This window comes from Gopherus flavomarginatus, chromosome 8 (genome assembly GCF_025201925.1).
Source record: "Gopherus flavomarginatus isolate rGopFla2 chromosome 8, rGopFla2.mat.asm, whole genome shotgun sequence".
NCBI classification, from domain to species: domain Eukaryota; kingdom Metazoa; phylum Chordata; order Testudines; family Testudinidae; genus Gopherus; species Gopherus flavomarginatus.
Window position 1 is genome coordinate 21,348,035 of NC_066624.1, and position 9,345 is coordinate 21,357,379.

The window sequence follows — 9,345 nt, forward strand, 5'->3', positions numbered from 1 at the left end:
ATGTGGTTGCTAGAACTCTTGTTCTATATTCTTTTTGTAGCAAGACATTGGAAATGCTGCGTTAGCAAAATTCATTATCAACACAAGTGCCTTTTATGGAAATTGACATTATGTTTCCATGGAGCACGGGGGGCTGAGGTGGGGAGGCGGGTTATATGAAATCATCAGTAACACACCGGACCAGGAAATGACATGCATACAAATAGCATTGTGGGGTTCTCAGCTAGTGTGGGAGCTCCACACAGCACCGAGATAGACCCAACACAGTCAGTCTAGATTAATTTTCTGCTTTCGCTACCCCAAGGGCTGCTTTTGACTATGCCTACATAGGAACTCCTCATCCGACTCTTTAAGCAAATAGGAATTTTACCATTTATCTAACTAGTTCTGGGCCCCTATCACCTGCCTTGAGCTCAGCTTGCCAGCCTCAGACTTCCTGTTGTTTTTGCTTTGCCCTGGGCCTGTCCCCTTTTGTCCCTGTTAAGCCAGGGTGATGACAGGAACAAACAGAAGCTGGTGGCTGCCTGCTGGCTGCTACACAGGGGCCTGTTGGGACTGGGAAGAGCACTCATTGCTGTGAAGGTGTCTGCAGTTCTGAGTAGGGTGCTGTGTTGCATTAGAAGAGCTGGATGGCTATATGTGGCATTTGGGCTCTATTTTGATTGTTCCTCAATCTAGCCATTCAGCGTTAGCCCAGTGTAATGACGTCCCTGGATGGGTTGGCTGCAGGGACTGAATTTGGGCTCTCCCTATTTACTAGCATAAACCCTTACTGCTTACGCAAGAGGACCAAGACTCATAATCCATGGTTCATGGTCCAGCAAGTAAGAGTCACACTTTGCTGGTGAGGGTTACACCACAGTCCTCAGAAGCACTAAGATTTGTACCTAAGTGGTAACATTTTCATTTTTGTTTCCAGTGGTTGTTTTCCCAGGATTTAACCTTTCCTTCCAGTACAGATTCCAGGAAAGGGGTGGCTTGGGGGGAAGAAACAGCACCGCAGATGGCAGTGAAACCTCAGCTCTCCCCCACACAAAGAGATCTGTACCTCACAAACTACGACAACACAATATCAACCAGGATTCCGACTGCTCACTGAAAGTGGGTGTAGTTTCCCCCCCCCCAGATGCATGTATATGGCACCAATGTAGCATTGCTCTAAGCCAGTGGTTCCCAAACTTGTTCTGGTGCTTGTGCAGGGAAAGCCCCTGGTGGGCCAGGCCAGTTTGTGTACCTGCCACATCTGCAGGTTCGGCCAATCACAGCTCCCAGTGGCCGCAGTTCGCTGCTCCAGGCCAATGGGAGCTGCTGGAAGTGGCGGCCAGAACGTCCCTCGTCCTGCGCCGCTTCCAGCAGTGGCCTGGAGCAGCAAACAGACTGGCCCGGCCCGTCAGGGGCTTTCCCTACACAAGTGGCGGGACAAGGCTGGGAACCACTGATCTAAGCCTTTATTCTGGTTGTGGCCAACCCAAATCCCTCCCCATATACTCTTCCATCTTGGGGTGGGAATCAATTGCAGAGAGGACTGTGCACAGAGACCATTGTGCAGCTGGCATGGCCACACATGTATATGCTTATAAGCATGTGTTCCGTGCCCCCTGTCCTTTGGGCACACCTTGTTATGACCCTCCGGTATTCCTTTTTCAGCAGCCTTGTGGGGCTTTCTGTCTGCAGACAGTATTTTCAGGGGAGCCAGAAGGGAAGCTGCCATCTTCCACTATGTGACTGATACAGATTTGGGCAGTGGTTTTCTGGTAGGTGCCCATGCACAAGATGAGCCAGAATTCAGTCCATGATATTAGTCTGGATTTCTACGTAACACATACAGGTCCCAAATCAAGCCAATGAATCCATTCACAAATGTTGCTCAGTGCAAACAATTTCTTTCATTATTACTAATCAATGAATTGCGCTTTATGGTAACAAAATCAGAGCGATTAAAGGCAAACAGCAATTTTTTCTTTAGAAAAAAAAAAGTGAAAAATATAGTAGAGTGTTTTGGCTGCTTAGTGACACACATGGTACGTGGGACAATATACAGACCTGGCTCCGCCCATGTGCTGGTGCCATCATTCCCAAACATCACTGTTCCAGTGAGATGAGTGTTTATGCACAACTATCCACCCAGTGCACTTAATAACTACTCATAACATTGACACATCACAGGAATGATGCAGTTTCCTCTGGCAACAAAGAGGTGATGACCATAGGCCTAGATGATGCTGCTACCCTTCTTTTCACAAGTAATCTCATTGCCGTCCGTCGGGTTATTTGTGTGCCTAAGCACTGCTCAAGTGAGTACAGTCAGGCAGGATTGGGCCCATTAACTCTTCTGCTTCACGGGACAATCTCTTACTATATGCGTGTACAATGCCTTGCACAGCGGGGCTGTGAGCTCAGCTGGGCCTGTTGGCACAGCTGTAACAAAACAATCAGTGAGACTAATTAGCTTCTCTGGGGAGGAGCTGGTAAAACCAAATGGGGACTGGCTAAAAAATGAGTAAGGGCCACTCCAGGACTGAACACTTGGAGGGATTCAGCAACTCTGGCAGCGAGACTGTATTTTTTACAGGTACACTGCAAAACTTCAGAAGAGAAGGAAAATCTCTGGTAAAGTCCCCAGATCAGTGCAGTTCTGTGTGTGCAGAGTGGCAAATCCCAAACAAAAGCATATTAACCAGGCCTCTTTCCTGGCCCTGCTTGGGCCCCATTCCCATTCCCCACCGCCCTCTGATGCCATTATGTGTGCACTGCTCTGCTCTGGGGGGTTGAGATGTCACGAGCCCTTGCAAGGGGAGATTGGCTCCTGAGTGGAGTATTTGGAGTGGGGGGTGTTACAGGAAATGACTTGCATGGGGTTTAGGTTCACACTGTAAGGTCACACTTACATCTGCAATCACTGGCTCTTCATGAATTGTTATTGAACACTTATACACAGTCCTCATTTGGGCCAAACTTCGACTGCTGTCGGAGGGAGCTTTCCCTAAGTCAGAGCTCCAATCTGGCCCTTAGTTATAGTCCGGTAGCTTGATCGCTAAGTCAGTTATTAAACTACTACTATGAATGGTGAATAATGACACATCTTCCAGCTAGTCTGTGTCTCTCCCGGTCACATACTCAGAGACAGCAGAATTGGGAGCATTTCCAGACCTCTGGGCTCTGGAATATAATTCAAGAATCCCTTTTATCCTCTAAGAACTGCTACTAAGAGCTAAATTGTTCTAGTACGCTGCAGAGGGGGCCAGTGCAAAAGTGCATTGCCGAAGAGGGAGCTCCTGGAGGCCTCAGCATACCCTGGGGCTGGGTGCATCATATGCCCTGTACCTCCTGTGAGAAAGGCTCCTGGCAGCTCAGAGAGAGGCAGGGAGCCTAGGATATATTTGGGGGAACAGAAGGATGTCCATTGTAGCTGGTCCTTGTGAGGGTGTGCAAAGCGGGGTGGGGGCTTCTGATTGCTCTTCCTACCTCTTGTGCATCTGTGTACACAATGGGTATTTGTTTAGCTTTGCCAGGGGAAGCTCAGCGTGTAGGTGTGAGTTGTAGCCAAGCTGATTATGAAATGTGACTGTAGATTTACCATCACAAGCAAGATGCTTCCGTTTTGTTCCATAAGAGTGGTTCTGGGTGGGATATCAGCAAGTTAAGGAATGGGATGGCAGCAAGTAAGGGATGTATTACACACCAGACCAGTGTGTGAGGAAGGCTCATCTAACTTGACCCGTACAGTTGGCACACTGGTTCTGTAGACATTGGGTTATTGGGACATCCAATAGACCGAACAAAATGGGAGATCCAGCACAATTATGTTGGCGGCTCGTGGGCTCACATAATGGTTTTTACTTTTTAAAACTTAAGTATTATTTTTTTTAAATTGAATTTCCGTTTGGTTAAAGTGATTAACAGGAGAAACAGTTATCTCCAACTTGTGAGTTTGCACATGTTTCCAGATACGTCTGATTACTGATTTGCATTATTATATAGTTGACATAAAAGAGAAGTTCACTGTCTAAAGGGGTCTTTTAACTATGTGCACTTAGTCAATAGCTCAGTATGTGTTGCTGCTTCTATCTGTCTACCGTACATAGTGACTAAATGTAAGCAAGTGTATTTTTCCCAGTGTTGTGAGTTCTACCTGTCTTGACGCTATCAAAGAAAGGTATGAACCATATGGTTGCAAAATGAATTTTCTTCTGTACAATCTATAGAGGAAAACTGTAAAGATTTGAAACCTGCTTGTAACTACATTTGTTAAAAAATGTTGTACAACATAATCCCAGACTGTTGACACTTTATGCATGTGGTAATAAAAAGAAAATAAAGATTTTAAGAGGTTTATGGCTTGTCTGTTTGGGGCTATCTATTGTTTTCACATGCTTGGGTTCTTTCTGGTTGGAAAGAGATTTAAGAGTGTGTTTATTTCTGTTAAAAATGGATGGATGAACATCCCTGGTGGCTTAAGTCCTCTGTATCCACAGAAAAGCTATGGAATGGGGAGCAAAAAGACATTATATCACCTTACCCCTTAAACAGAGGAACCTCTTTTAAAACATAGGTCTCTTTCCATATTCATTCAGTCCTCGGCCTCTCTGCTGAGAGTAACAGTGAGGTTGCCAATTGGTTCCAGTTGTGGTGGCATTTTAGCAATCTCGACATTTGTCCACTAGGAGACATACCAGCTCATTCTGCATAGCCATCAAATAGCCTTCAGTGGCTGTTAGGCTGTGATCACCACCACCCTGATCTGGGATCGCAGCAACACCCTAAAAGCAAAGTGTTCCATAATCAAACACTTTTATTACGAAAAATAATTTGGTAGCATTGTGGAGGTTTGGATCACATCAACAGAGCTAGGCAGAAAGTAGTTTTGCAAAAAGTTTTGAAATGTCAAATTTGGTTTTGTTTCTAAGTGTTTGACGTAGAACCATTTTTTTGTTTTACTCATACCATTTTTGATAGAAATGTTGAAAAAATAGTATCAAAATGATTACTAATGCTTTTTGTTCAGCCCGTTTTGGAGTAAATGGGATATTTAGATAACCACTTAGATAGTGGTTTTGATAATATTTTGTATCGAAGTATCAAAACAAAGGCATGGTGTTTTTATTTTATTTTTTGCAAAAAAGTAGAAAATGTCAACTATTTTGCAAAAAAAAAAACACACCAGAAAAAGGCCATTTTTTTAAAATAAAAAAAAATCCTTCTTATCCTTAGCATTTTGACCAGCATATTAAATGGAGGATCAGACTAACCAATGGCTGAATTATGTTAAAGGCTCGCTAAGCAGAGCTGTGTTGAAGTGAAACATTTTGCAAAGATTTCCCAAAGAGTTGTCCCAAAGATTTTGCAAAGAGTTGTCAATAGGCCTGATTTTGCCCCTTTCTGATGTGCATATGGAGTAACTCCATTGAAGTCAGTGGAGTTACCCTAGTGTCTCTCTGGTGCCCAGGAAGTGAGAGGAGAATCTAGCCCAGTCTGCCAGAATAATATACTAGAGGCTCTTTGCTGCCTTTCTCTTTCATTGGAATTCCTTAGACATCTCTTGACAGTGATGCACATCTCTTCAAGGTAAAAGCACACTCTGCACACATGCTCCCTGTCAGTGAATTTGCAAGTGAGGTGTACTAGAGCCATCACTGGCATGATCCTTAAATTGGCAGCATGTGTGTCATAAACAGATAGTTAAGGGTTAATGTCTCTTTTACCTGTAAAGGGTTAACAAGCTCAGTGAACCTGGCTGACACCTGACCAGAGGACCAATCGGGGGACAAGATACTTTCAAATCTTGCTGGAGGGAAGTCTTTGTTTGTGCTTTTTGGGTTGTTCTTTGTTCTCTCTTGGGATTAAGAGGAGCCAGACGTGCAACCAGTTTCTCCAATCTTTCTAAAACAGTCTCTCATGTTCTAAATAGTAAGTACTAGATAGAAGGTGAATTAGTCTTTATATTTGTTTTCTTGATTTGCAAATGTGTATTTTGCTGGAAGGATATTTTACCTCTGTTTGCTGTAACTTATACTTAGGCTAGGAGGGAGGGAATCCCTCTGGTCTATGTAAAGCTGAGACCCTGTAAACATTTTGCCATCTTGATTTTACAGAGATAATTTTTTACTTTTTTCTTTCTTTAATTAAAAGCTTTCTTTTTTAAGAATCTGATTGATTTTTTCCTTGTGTAAGACAAGGGGATTGAGTCCGAACTCACCAGGGATAGGTGGAGGGAAAGGAGGAGGGGGGAAGGTGAATTCCTCTCTGTTTTAAGATTTAAGGAGTTTGAATCACAGTGATCTCTCAGGGTACCTCCGGGAGGGGGAAGGAGGGAGAATGGTTTATTCCTCTTTGTTTTAGACCCAAGGGGTCTGGGTCTTGGGTTCCCCAGGGAAGGTTTTTGGGGGACAGAAAGTGTACCAAACACTATATTTTGGTTGGTGGCAGCGTGATCAGATCTAAGCTAGGAATTAAGTTTAGAGGGGTACATGCAGGTCCCCACTTTCTGGACGCTAAAGTTCAAAGTGGGAATTAGACCTTGACAATGTACATTAACGTTTCATGCTGAACAAAGAATCCTCAAACCAGGCTCATCTCCCCAAGGTGAGGATATAAACCACAGAGGACCAAATTCACACCTGACGTAACTCAATTGACCTCGCTGGAGTTGCAGCAGGGATGAATGACCTAGCTGGAAATTGACACTCCTGTTAATTTGACCAATCAGGTCAGATTGTGATTATTGGCACCTAAAGGAATAAACCTAGATTAAGTTATGTGTTGGCGTAGAGCAGGATGAGTTATGAAACACACAGAGCAACTTACTTCAGGCCTTTCAGAAACTCCTCTGCCTGTTAACGCTAGGGAGCAGTGAATTAATGGGAAAACCACATCTATTTTATACTGGCCCACGCTGTCTTGTAACCGCACGGGCACTGAACAGAGCCCATTCATATACTGCCCTCATTAAGGACCAAGAAAAAAGAAACCGAATAAAGCAGTGAGGAAGGCCAGGTGTCCTGTTTGTATGTATGAGTGATGGGGTGTGCGAGGTGTATGCAGCACCCGCTTAGTCAGAATGATAGCTGAGTAAAACTCACATAACACCTGCTTTGCAAAAGGATTGGGACCTATCTTTTAGCACCTTTCTCCTACCAGCCCAGACTTCGCTCTTGCTAAGTCCATTCACTCCCTGTCTTAGCTTGGAGCTCTCTCAAGGGACCCAGGGAAGCAGTGTCCAGCAGGATTAGCTCTTATTTTAAGCTAAAATTAACAAACAAATCAAAACCTTGCAAAAATAATAAGAGATATACCAATCTCCTAGAACTAGAAAGGACCTTGAAAGGTCATTGAGTCCTGCCTTCACTAGCAGGCCAATTTTTGCCTCACGTCCCTAAGTAGCCCATTCAAGGATTGAACTCACAACCCCTGGGCTTAATAGGCCAATGCTCAAACTGCTGAGCTATCCCAGCTGCCTCTTTCAAAGTCTGTGCAGGCCATGTAGGCTCCTCCTCAGATGTGTCTCTCCCACCAGTAACTTCAGCAACCAAACTTTCCTGGCTCTTACCTCAGAGCCTCCACACAGTCTCCCTTCTGGTTTCTGGCACAATTCGTCTCTGAAGCAGCTCCAATAGCTGTCCATTGGGAGCACAGCCCCATGCCCCTCAACTTTGTGGAGAGAGTTCTCCTGCCAATTCCTGCTGCCCTCTCTTTATAAGGGTCAGCTAACGAAGTTCCGGCTCTTTCTCAGGTGCAGTGCCAGCCAGCTGCAGGCCTCTGACCCCCGAAGAATGGTATCCCTTATGCCTTCACATGCTGCTGCTGCTTTTTTGACTACTACAATATAAAAGGATCAAGCTCTATTTATTTATGCTCAATCCCCTCGTCATGACACAATTGGAATAATAGAAACTGAGGTGGGAAAAGACCTGATCTATTTCACCCATCCTGTGACCAATTATCCTTTCATTCTCCATTGCTTTGCCTGTTCTAGTTTTAAGCATCTCAAGCACTTGGGCTTCTACCAGTTCGCTCGGATAACAGTCAAAAAGCAAAACCATTTGCAGTTTTTTCCTGCTGTTTGGCCAAATTGTTAATTTTCTTCCCGTATCTTCCTAATATTTTCCCATGCATCATCCTATGTATTCCTCCCCCTCCTTGGTGTTTTTGTTCCCACTTAGAGTATGTCTATACTGCAGTTAGACACCCGTGGCCAGCCTGTGCCAGCTGACTTGGGCTCGGGCTAAGAAGTTCTTTAATTGCAGTATAGACGTTTGGGCTTGGGCTGCAGCTTGAGCGCCGAGACCCTCCTACCTCACAGGATCGTAGATCCCAGACTCCAGCCTGAGCCCAAACATCTACACTGCAATTAAACAGCCCCTTAGCCTGAGCCCCATTAGCCTGAGTCAGCTGGCATGGGCCAACCACGGGTTTTTAATTACAGTGTAGACATACCCTTAGTAGCCAAATGAAATAGATTTGGCTCAGAACATAAGAACGGCCATACTGGGTCAGACCAAAGGTCCATCTAGCCCAGTATCCTGTCTTCAGACAATAGCCAATGCCAGAGGGAATGAACAGAACAGGTAATCAACAAGTGATCCCTCTCCTGTCGCCCATTCCCAGCTTCTGGCAAGCAAAGGTTAGGGACACCATCCCTGCCCATTCTGGCTAATAGCCATTGATGGACCTATCCTCCATGAATTTGTCTATTTCTTTTTTGAACACTGTTATAGTCTTGGCTTTTACAACTCCTCTGGCAAGGAGTTCCACAGGTTGACTGTGCATTGTGTGAAAAAATACTTCCTTTTGTTTGTTTAAAACCTGCTATTAAATTCATTTGGTGGCCCCTAGTTCTTGTGTTATGAGAAGGAGTAAATAATACTTCCTTATTCACCTTCTCCACACCAGTCATGATTTTATAGACCTCTATCATATCCCCCCTTAGTCATCTCTTTTCCAAGCTGAAAAGTCCCAGCCTTATTAATCTCTCCTCATATGGCAGCTGTTCCATATCGCTAATCATTTTTGTTGCCCTTTTCTGAACTTTTTCCAATTACAATATATCTTTTTTTTTAGATAAGGCGACCACATCTGCACGCAGTATCCAAGATGTGGGCGTACCATGGATTTATATAGAGGCAATATGATAGTTTCTGTTTTACTATCTATCCATTTTTTAATGATTCCCAACATTGTCTTCGCTTTTTTGACTGCCGCTGCACATTGAGTGGATGTTTTCAGAGAACTATCCACAATCTCTTCTGGACCCCATCATTTTATATGTATGTTTGGGATTATGTTTTCCAGTGTGCATTACTTTGCATTTAATCTTGACTTGTAAATCAGTCCTTTTATCATTTTGGT